The sequence below is a fragment of the Hippocampus guttulatus genome, chromosome 11, assembly GCF_054856545.1.
Source record: "Hippocampus guttulatus isolate MCC_2025c chromosome 11, RoL_Hgut_1.0, whole genome shotgun sequence".
Taxonomy (NCBI): domain Eukaryota; kingdom Metazoa; phylum Chordata; class Actinopteri; order Syngnathiformes; family Syngnathidae; genus Hippocampus; species Hippocampus guttulatus.
The window spans coordinates 5,038,791-5,050,966 of NC_141271.1; the positions used below are offsets into that span (position 1 = coordinate 5,038,791).

The 12,176-nt window shown below is 44.3% G+C and overlaps 1 protein-coding gene across 2 annotated transcripts in view; it reads left to right on the forward strand.

Moving 5' to 3' along the window:
* The window catches only part of LOC147197849 (contactin-associated protein-like 5), a 200,970-nt gene that overhangs the window by 44,451 nt on the left and 144,343 nt on the right, over window positions 1-12,176 (forward strand). The window lies entirely within an intron of this gene.

The window sequence follows — 12,176 nt, forward strand, 5'->3', positions numbered from 1 at the left end:
TGTCTAGTTACGGTATTAAATCAGGGATGGCAGTGAGTTTCCTACAGCTCAACCAGGACAAAACAGAGGTTATAGTTTTGTTTTGAAGGCAAGAGGGAGAAACTGTGACCAAAACTTAGTCGTGTGACACCAGCACAACTTGCCCCCTGCTGTTGCCCTGATAGCAGATGGTGGCACCAGGACAAAAACAAACAAAACTATGCTGGACAATGTTGTTGTTGTTGTTTATAATCATTTTTACTTTTATTTTGAGCAGAGTCAGGATCGAGTTTAAGGTTTCTTTACAATTTTTAAAACACTTTAAAGGCAGGAGTCCATCATATCTACTGTGTCTGCTATGCTTTAATCATATCAACTGTGAGGTCTTCTGGTACTGGCATTTTAATTAAAGAATTGTTTGAATTGCTTGGAGAAAAATGGAACAGCCAGCCGGAGGGCATCTTGAACACAGAGACTGTTAATGCTTTTAAGAGAGGTTAACGACTCATCTTTTTAGCTTAACTTTTAACAGATTCGTGTATTTATTTATTTATTTATTTTCTTTTAACTGATTTCACATTTATGTGTGTACTATTGAAGTTGAACTTCAGTGTCCCCTCATGTGAGCCTGCATGCTGGGAGGTTCTTTTCGTCCGCCTCATGGGGATGTCATTTTGCAGTTTCCCCCGACTGAGGTAACTGGGAGGGCTCTGCACAATGTGCAGAGTCCCCCCTGGTCCACTCCGGTCATGGTGGTCTTTGTAAAAGCATCCTCTCAGTGTGTGGATGGTTCCCCCCCTTTTTTTTTTTTCCTCACCTTGATCCTGTGTGTGTGTGTGGGTGTGGGTGTGCGGTAGGCTATCCTTGTCTTTTGTTATGTGTTTTTATGTTACTGTATTTTGTTATTTTACATGAAATGTTCTGCAAATCACTTCGCTACAGCTGCAGCTGTTGTGAAAGCGCTGTACCAAGAATGATGTACAGTGAACCCTCATTTATCATGGGGGTTACGTTCCAAAAAGAACCTGTGATAGGCGAAATCCGTGAAGTTGTCAGCTTTATTTTTTACAGTTATTATATCTGGAGAGTTCAGTGTAGGTTGTCCCAATGCATTGAAACGAGACGAGTCATTGGATAAATGCTGGTTTTGTCCCGCCCATCGAACGCTCAGCGTCTCTGGGAGTCTGTGGACAGTGGGCGTTTATCGGCTGGGCCGGATACTCAGCTTTTCTGCATTATGATTGGATGATCTGTCTGAGGCTGAATCTCTTTTTGATTGACAGCGAAATGAGCCAATCACCGATCTTATGGTGAAGACATCCTTTTCATTTTTTTGAAAAGGAACGGAGAGTAGAATTCACGTACAAATAACCAGACACATTTTATGATGTATGCCGAAATTGAGCTTCAGCTCCTTGACAGACCATCATTCACCACTGATACAATGAAACCAAAGACCAAAAATTTGCAGAGGTAAATTTGGGATGGGATGTTCGTATTTCTTGTTTCTGGTTGCTATTTCTGTTTTTAATCCATGCAAAGCATTTTGTGTTTCAATTTAATGTATGAAAAGAGCTGTAACATTTGATTTGATTTGATTCATTTTCATATGCATGGTATCCGTCTATAGCTGTAATCTTTCTTACGTGATGTATGTTATGGCATTATCGGTTACATGCTAAATGTTGATACTAGCACTTGACAGTGTCACACTTGAATATCATAGTATAGTATTAATCATTTCACCAGCGTTGTAATCCTTATTTTTATTATTCATTTCTAGCCCAACCCAAACTGTAATGTCAGTCCATCACTCCGTCACCGTTACTATAACCACGCGTATGTCATCGCTAAGTTCCAGTTCATTACCACTGTTTTGGGACTGTCAGATCTAATTCTTTTTCTTCTTCGGCAGCATCAAAAATGTACTACTAACTACGTCACGCACTCACAGCACAAGCATTGTATCTACTCGGGTAAATAACCACAGCTTGTACTGATGTCCACAATTATTTTAATGCTTGTCCATCAATGAACACTTTGAAAATTAAAACAAAAATATATTCCACAGATATTACAATAAATATTTACAATCATTTCTGACACTTACACATTCAATGAATAAACAAAACATCACAATCCCCCCCTCCCCCTTATAATTCAGCAGTAAATAAATCAAAGACAATAAAACAATAAGCACAACTTTACGCTCTCATCTCTCCAACGATCGCTCTCTGATTTTCCCTCTGGCATCGTGAATCAAACCGGAGGTAATGGTTTACACAATATTTGAAATAACCAATTTCACCATGACTTTATATGCAAATAAATAGACATACATACTGTAAAATATTGGGCTCAAACAAAGTTTGTAGACTTCTGTTGTCACGGCAACCAGTCGACGGTAATATGAGCACCACTCCATCGGCAAAGTTGTGAAGCATAACAGTGTTGATATTTGACCTCAATTTAATCCCACTTGAGACATAAAGCATGAGGGGACATTGTGGTAATGCAAATTATTCTGACACACAGACGGTAGATTTGTCACACGTGTCAATGATGTAACGACATCTTTAGCAGATGTCTCCATCAAATGATGACATCGTCGGGGAGCCATCTTTACCAAAACATTTGTTCCTCCAGGCTCCTCGATGGAATTCCGACTGGGAGATGCTAGCATGTAAACAGAGAAGTGAGGACCTAGGAAGGTGCAATTAAAAGAAGGAGATGAGCCCATCGTCAATGCACTCCACACAAAGCAACCCTGGTCCATACTCACCCCCGCGAACTAAAACGCGAGACTTGCGGCACATGTTTCTGATCAAATGTCAGCGAAACGGGAGTCCGTCAATGACAAATTAACAAGGAACATCGGGACTGATCTTGTTCGTGATATTTCTGGTGACGGATGGAAAACAACTTCCGCTGGTGTTTAGTCAGCAGTTTTTTTAAGTTCCCCATCATTCGTCAGCAAAATGGGCATCTGCCCGTAACTGATTGATCGACCTTCAATCAGTATTGACGGAATCCCACCACTGGGAATTAGATATGATCATCAGAGGTGGGCAATTAACTAAATTTTGCGCTTGAGCAGACCGCACGAACACACAGACACACGCACACACACGCCAGCGATCCCACATCGTGCAGCAGACGTGTTTATGATTAGTCATTTAAGGATGATTAGACAATTAAGGATGGAAGAGACCTGCTTTTATTCTTATAAGCCTCCTCTCTCTCTCTCTCTCTCTCTCTCTCAGCCACACACACACACACACACACACACACACACACACACAAATTCACAGTCCCCCTCACTCCCCCACATGTCCTGTATATGTTGCTCTACGTGACTCACTTTGCTGACTTTCACTGCTTCTCGCAGACCGTTTGCGGACTTTTTGCGGACTTCAAAAAAAAAAAAAAAAAATATATATATATATATATATATATAAGTAGTTGCCGTTTGTGGATGTTGGAACACTGAGCTACTAGTTGTTTCGTGGTCAACCGTGACTGTGGGTTTCGAAGTAACCATTTAGCCCACATTCTCTGCATGTAACCCCTCTGACTAGGGTTGCTTGAGTAGTAGCATTCCAACAGAGCCATGTTATCGCATCTCGCCCATCTCCGCTTTGTTCCAGTAGCCCATTTTTCATCAAGGTGCTCTGGTTCCCCAGCACCTGACGCAGACCTTGTTTGGCCAGGCGACGTCTGAGCCGGCATGTCATTCATTTTACTGTCTCTCATCATTGTATGAGGTAGGCATTAGCGTGAAGGATCTTGCCCAAGGACCCACACTGGATGGTGTTATGTGCTCTTTTTTTTTTTGCCCCAAGCGGGATTCGAAAGGCCGATACCCGAGAGGTACATCCAGATGACCATACTTGAAGCACTCGAAACTGCCAAACAAAGGCTCCAAGCCTTGTCCAGCCGCCTAAAGCGATACACGAAAGAGAATGAGGCCAAACGAATAAACAGGCTGTTCGCAACACAACCTGCGAAAGTGTACGCTCAGTGGCAGGGTCCTAACAACAGAGCTGACCCACCAAGACTGGAAACTGAAAGGTACTGGAAAGGCATATGGGAGAAGGAGGTTGCACATAACAGCAGTGCACAATGGCTGGTGACCCTGAGAGAGGAGCACAGCAGCCTCCCCGAACAGAACCCAGTTACCATAACAGTGGCAGACATACAAGGAAAGAGTCTCAGATATGAAGAACTGGACAGCACCAGGCCCAGACATGGTCCACACCTACTGGCTAAAGAAACTCACAGCACTCCATGAGCGCCTAGCAGCACAAATGAACCAGCTGCTGAGGGATGGGACTCACCCAGGATGGCTAACCGAAGGGCGAACGATCCTGATCATGAAGGATCCCTCAAAGGGTGCAGTCCCATCCAACTATCGGCCAATAACCTGTCTCTCCACAACATGGAAGCTCATGTCAGGCGTCATTGCGGCTAAGATAAGTGGACACATGGATCAATACATGAGCGAAGCACAGAAGGGCATTGGTAGAGATACCAGAGGAGCCAAACATCAGCTCCTGGTTGACAGAACAGTCGCACAAGACTGCAGGTCCCGACGTACCAACCTGTGCACAGCCTGGATTGATTACAAGAAAGCCTATGACTCGATGCCACATACATGGATCACTGAATGCTTGGAGTTGTATAAGGTGAACAGGACCCTAAGAGCCTTCGTTGCGAACTCGATGAGGATGTGGAAAACCACACTTGAAGCCAATGGCAAGCCACTTACCCAAGTGTCCATCAAATGTGGCATATATCAAGGTGATGCACTCTCCCCACTGCTGTTCTGCATAGGACTGAACCCCCTAAGCCAAGTAATCACCAAGACAGGCTATGGATACCGCCTCAGAAATGGAGCTACAATCAGTCACCTCCTCTACATGGATGACATAAAGCTGTATGCTAAGAGCGAAAGGGACATAGACTCCCTGATCCACACAACCAGGATCTACAGCAGCGACATCGGGATGTCATTCGGGCTTGAGAAATGTAGTCGGATGGTGACTAAGAGATGAAAGGCAAAACTGAATTCCGTTGTATTTTATTTAGCCATCGTACAATGTACTCACGTTTTTCGATCAATCATCACCCAGCAATCCATCAAAGTCCTCATCTTCTGTATCAGAATTGAACAATTGTGCAAGTACCGGTAAGCCATCAAAAACGCCGGGTTCCCTCTCGTTGTCAGAGTCACTCTCATTGCCATGTGGCTCCACAGAAATGATGCCGGCTTTGCCAAAAACTCGAACAACAGTGCACAGACACGTTCGTCCAAGCAGCCACAATCCATTCGCAAATTGTGGCGTAACTCGCCCGGCGCTGCCTCTCACTCTTTGTAAAGTGTTTACCATGGATCATCCATTGTTCCCATGCCGCTCGCAACTTTACTTTGAACGCCCGGTCGCAACTTTGCTTTGAACGCCCGATTGATGCCGATGTCCAGCGGTTGGAGTTCTTTAGTCAAGCCTCCGTGAATAACGGCAAGCTTTCATTTGCTTGACTTGGTTTTTCACCGCTGCTGTGAGATGGGCACGCATGCCAAAAGCATAACCGATGGCTTGAAGTTTGAACTGAGCTTCGTAGGCGTGTCTCTTTGTAGAATTTATTTTCGGGGGTTCTTAGAAACCAAAACCGAAGATGTTTTGCAACAATGCACATAGCCACACTCTATACAGGTGTTGGTACCTGCTTGGCGTCCCTTTAGCGTCCACTTACACGCCCACCCTTCACTCATTGGCGGACTTCTTCGCCGCATGCCTGTCCTCACTCACGTCTGCCTTTTCTCTCTCTCTCTCTCTCCATATATGTATATATACACGCCCACCCTTCACTGATTGGCCGACTTCTTTGCCGCATGCCTGTCCACAGTCACTTCCGCCTTATCTCTATATAAACAGCGTGTCGGCTGTCAGTCAGGTTTTGGAACTCAGCGCATACACAAGACGCTCCGCATCATAAGGCATCCTGTCCATTTTGGAGAAAATTTGAGACTTTTAATGGCGCCTTATAGTCGCGAAAATACGGTAGGTTATAAATTTTCCCATCTTTTTACATCTCGCCGTCATCGGGACAAAACCTCTTTTGGCCAAATTTGCTAATTTAATATTTTTTTCACAAATCTATGCTATAAATCAGTCCACATATGTGTGATAGTTTTACAATTTCTTATACAATTTACAATGACAAAGAGGCCATCATAGTCAACTAAAAATCCTACACTATTCAAACATCTTTTCTTGACTTTCTGTGTGCGAGGACATATGGGAATAAAACCGAGACCATTTAATTTAAGGAGCCAAAATAGTTGGCATCTTAGCTGACTTGCTGAAACAGCATTGACTCTGCCTAACATTAGCCTCAAGGCTAGATAGTGGTTAACATAGTGGGAGCCAGAGAGCTGCTGTTCCCGTAATCAAAGAAGCCGACTTTTTCTAAGTGTTTGTGCTAAAGTTTACTGCCATACTAATGGAACAATTGACCAATATCCAACATAACATAAACAGTATGAATATTTATAAATGTGTTCCAGATGAATCCTGAACTAAGATGTAAACATTGGAAATGTAGGTATGTACAGTGTGTAACATGCACTTTCTAATGATGCTAATCTCACACCTTACCTTCGTGTTCAGAACAAACCCAGGTGTATCTATCAGAGATCTGGCTTGAATGAGACCCGCTTGGCTTATTTATAAAAGTCCATGTTTTGCTTGACCAGTGTTCAGTCTCTGGAATTGGTTCAAAACTGGCTCCAGTGAATGGCTCCAGTGACATTTCTCTATTCAAATACCCAATAAGTCCCAGAACAGACCAACACATCAATCTCCAATATGGTAGTTTATTACATCACGGACAAAACTTTGTATGTTACATCACAGCACAATCACAAGCTAATAATCATACACATTCAACATAGTGCCATGAGTACAACAGCCTTCCTCACAATGCCTTCCCCACACCTTTATGAGAGGTGATAGCAGGTCATGAAGGCCGTAACCATGCAACACGGCAGGCTTTTTTTGCTCGCAGCACCGCTAATAATATGAGATCTGACAATGTGGCCAAGAAGCTGTGACTGCTCGCACCGATTTCTGAGCGTGTGGCTCATCGGCCCGCAAAGCAAACTACAGATATTCAATGAAGAGAGATAAATTGGACGCACACGCTTCTTCCCGTCACAGTCTCACTTTGTGGGGAAAGATTGAAAGGTGATCTAGTGGATTATGCATTTTTTTTGTGTGCTTGAGAGCTCTCTTCTGAGAAAAGCACTTTAGATAACAATTTCATATACAGTATACACACACACACACACACACACACACACACACACACCCCTGGTGTTTAGCCACACTAATTGTGTCCAGCCGAAGGTCGTTGCTAACTTGTGCTGCAAAAGGACTGTAGCACTGTGTTTGCTTCGACCACTGACTATCTGCATCACACTAAATCATGAAAAACCTGTGATGAATTAAAAATGGGCGGCCCGGTAGTCCAGTGGTTAGCACGTCGGCTTCACAGTGCAGAGGTACCGCGTTCGATTCCAGCTCCGGCCTCCCTGTGTGGAGTTTGCATGTTCTCCCCGGGCCTGCGTGGGTTTCCTCCGGGTGCTCCGGTTTCCTCCCACATTCCAAAAACATGCATGTCAGGCTGATTGGACGCTCTAAATTGTCCCTCGGTGTGAGTGTGGGCGTGGATGGTTGTTTGTCTCTGTGTGCCCTGCGATTGGCTGGCAACTGATTCAGGGTGTCCCCCGCCTACTGCCCGGAGATGGCTGGGATAGGCTCCAGCACCCCCCGCGACCCTCGTGAGGATCACGCGGTTCGGAAAATGGATGGATGGATGGATGAATTAAAAATATATAAATGACAATCGGGTTACAGAAACGATACAGTAATTGGTGCACAAAATCATTACAATTGTAAATAAACAATAAATAAATAAGACAAAAATATGCAATGATTTGTAATTATAAAAAATATTTTTGTTACTATGAACAGCAATCAAACTTCTAGCAAAATTTGAATATTTGAATAATGAGCACAAGAAGACATTCAAATTACAAATTAGTGTACTGTATCGGTAAGGATTTTGAGGCACAATAGGGCGGCCCAGTGGATGAGTGGCTAGTGCATCGACCTCACTGTGCAGAGGTACCGGGTTCGATTCCAGCTCTGGCCTTCCTGTGTGGAGTTTGCATTTTCTCCCCGTGCCTGCATCGGTTTTCTCCGGGTACTCAGGTTTCCTCCCACATTCCAAAAAAAAAAAACAACTCAACACTCAATTGGCTGATTGAACACTCAAAATTGTCCCCAGTGTGAGTGTGAGCGCGGATGGTCGTTCGTCTCTGTGTGCACTGCGATTGGCTGGTGACCGGTTCAGGGTATCCCCTGCCTACTGCCCAAAGACAGCTGGGGTAGGCTCCAGCACCCCCCCCCCCCCCCCCCCCGCAACCCTAGTCGTCCTCCTCCTTCTCGGTCTCCGTGCCTTCTGTTCGAGAGGCGTTCAATGACCGCCCTCGAAAACGTAAATCAACGATGACTTCAATGACACTCAGAAAAGCAAACATATAATGCGCCAAACAGAAAACCAAGAGAGGAAATCACAAAATAAATTGTATGGGGGGGTTGTGAACACACAACAGAGGAACAAACTACACAAACAACTCCGAGACAGTCCAGTCTGCTACAAAAGGAAAGATGACGGAAGTACAACAGAGCACGAAAGCAATGCATTCTAGCCATATGTAATCAACTCTTCTCATGCGTAGCGAGGCTACTCCCCCCCGCAAATGAGCATTTGCTCCGGAGCAAATTTTTAACCATGTAGCGTTCACACGTACAATTTTACACCGGTGCTGCCCCACAAATGAGCATTTGCTCCAGAGCAAATTTTTAAACCACCTCTTTGAGCAGGGTTAAATTTGCTCCAGTTTAAGCTGTTTTCAGGGACTACACCGGTGTAACTTTGCATGTGTGAACGCTCTCCTGGAGCAGCCCCGGCGCAGCACCGGAGCAAATGTTGCCGTGAGAACACCCCTACAAATTCATCACTAAGCCCTAAATTAGAATTGTCACTTGTGCAGATTTTCTGTGGGCCTTGCAACAGGTCACCATATACAAATGTAGCATCAGCAAATGGTCTCTCTGCATCAAACTTCACAGCACAGTTTAGTATGTGCTGCTTATCAAAAGCTAAAACTGTTAGCAAAAGCTAATCTGTCGATAACAAAGGTCAATGCAGCTATACTGTCAAAAGACTTTGTTGTAGAGTGAATTCAGAAATTCAATCCGATGCCCTAACTCTATTCAAGAGTGTGAGTGTTCCAGGTGGCAGAGCAGGTTCCCTTAATTTGAATTTACGAAGCTTTCATGCTTGTTCTGATACTCTGATGGATGCTCTGTGTCCTAAATCAGACCAGCCAAAGTGCACTCCAGCATTCCCAGAGTGTGGCACTCTGAATAACTGAATAGCGCATTCCAACCACAATCAGAGTGCATTTGGAGAACATTTGCTATCGCATCCCTATTGTTTCAGACAGTTTTGTCTGCAGTGCAGAGCCTTCATTCACTTTCATTCGCCTTGAAAAGAAACTTTTAATAATAATGTCTGACAGTCCCAGGCGGACTACATGATTTAGAAGGGTGGGATGAGTAGAAATCATGGAGAAGGGATGAGCCAAGGATCCATGAAAGGGGGATCACTTAGGTTCCTCCGGGCCATACTCCTCCCAGTCGACCAGGTACTGGATTACTGTGTCCCTGCGCCCTCAGTCCAAAATTTCCTTCACCATGTACACTGATTCGGCATCAATCACTCATGGAGGAAGAGGCGGGGTCGGTGGGGTCTCCAGTGAGCTGGTCTCTACAGACTTGAGAAGGTAGATGTGGAAAAGTGGATGTACCTTGAGGCTTGGTGGCAGATGGAGACTGACCGACAATGGGCTGAAGATGGAGTCCTCTTCGAACGGAACGATGAAGTGAGGTCCCTGCTTGTGTGATGGACCGACTAAATGCAGATCCCGAGTCGACAGCCATAGCTTCTGCCCAGCTTGTTAGCTAGGGGCAGGGTGTCAACCTCAGTCCACTATCTGCCCATTCCATGATTAATTGCATGACAGAAATGAATGACAGGTCATTGTTTGCTAGCTGCAATCTCTTCATCACCCACGCTTGTGTAGCGCTTCTCTGAGACCTTTTTGGCCGACGTCAATTCGTGTCTGTCCGTCTGGCATTTTAAGCGAGGCGCTGAAAGGTAAAGAGGCTGCCAGCCAGAAAGTGAACTGCGGGGCACTAATGACAGCGCCCGAGCTTATCACTTATTCCGTGCTAATGCTGAGCCAAATTATCTCTGTGGAAAATTAGCTCAATAAAAAGGCTAAAGGTCGAGCCTTCTGCCTGCAGCCCTGGCACACTTTAAAAAATGAAAGGAAGGACATGGAAAATTTGCTCTTTCACTACTTGATTGATTGAGTAAGTTTGTCCTGAGGGGGGCACCAGAGAAAAAAAGGGAAGGAGCTTCCTGAGTGCATAAAGGTTCTGTAAATTGATGAATAATCTATTTTACTTCACACAAAATTTTCTTCATTTCATTTAATTTTTCAAAACCGCTTTATCCTCACTAGGGCCGCGGGGGGTGCTGGAGCCTATCCCAGCTGTCTTCGGGCAGTAGGCTGGGACACCCTGAAATGGTTGCCAGCCAATCGCAGGGCACACAGAGACGAACAACCCACACTCACACCTTGGGACAATTTAGAGTATTCAATCAGCCTGCCATGCATGTTTTTGGAATGTGGGAGGAAACCGGAGTACCCGGAGAAAACTGTTAGGCTTTGTGGAAAAAAGAGCACAGGACCCACACACAGACACAATGAACTCAGAAGGATTTATTTAGCCAGGAGTGGGATGGGTCAAGGTGGCAGGAATCGAATAGTAGAACAAAAACGACCAATACAAGGAGAGCAGGGCGCAGGTGCATAATGGCTGGACAGAAGCGAGTGCGGCAGGGAGGAATCGCTGACAAACTGGCAACGGGTGGCGGTTCAGGCTGGCTTTTATGCTGCAAGTGGCTGATGAGCAGAAGACTTGCAGGTGTGCAAGGGTGGCAGGTGCAGCAATTAGCGAGACGCCCAGTCCACACTGAAAAAGGGAACAACAAAAAGGGAGGGGCGACACCGTGGACAAACAATGCATCCTAACAGTACCCCCCACTCAACGGGAGCCTCCGGGCGACCCAAAGGGCCTCCCAGGGTGCTCCCGATGAAAGGCAGTGATCAAATCCGGGTCCAAAATAAAGGATCCAGGCACCCAGGAACGCGACTCAGGACCATACATCTCCCAATCGAGCAAATACTGCAGGCCCCGACCTCACTAAACCTTATCTTATCTGTCTGTCACTCCATACGTGGATTCATTGTTGCAGGTAACATACATGGTTTTGCATGGATGCAACTTGAACTCAGTCCTGGAAATATTGTAGCTCGTTTTCAATAATAAATTATCTAATTTTAAAAAATTATTTCAATCATAATGCTATATCATGTCTCGCATTTTCATGAAACATGCTAATAATTTGAATTCATAAAACTTGAACTTTTACAGAGGTGTGATATGAAAAGTTTCACTGCAATCTTGTTTTTAATGTAACAAAGGGAAACAGTGTTTCTTTTTGTTGTTTGTTTTTTGTTTTTAAATATGAAGCAAAACATTTAAATGCAACAAATGCAATTAGGGGTAAAATTGAAATAACAAAACAAAAAAACCTAAAAGCGATTAAAGAGAATAAGCATGATGTCAGGCAGGTAGGCTGGATGTTTCCCTCCTCCTCCGTGTCTTCTTATTATTGGAGTAATTATAAAGCCTCTCTTTTCCATTCTTCTCCCTGATGGGAACTGTGAAAAACCTAATGAACCACTCTGTTAGAATAACTGCAATGCAGGCACCAAACTAATGCACTTAACAACAATGAGTCATTAGCATTTTACTGCAACACAAGCACACCCCAGACGAATCCATCCTGGCATATGATGTCTGTTTTGCCGTTGTTGTTTTATAAACAACAATACATTTGGATAACTTTAGAATTTTTATCATCTTTTTTTTTTTTTTTTTACTGAACTGAATACATAAAAAAAAACTGTAATTCCCCAATGAAAAGATGTT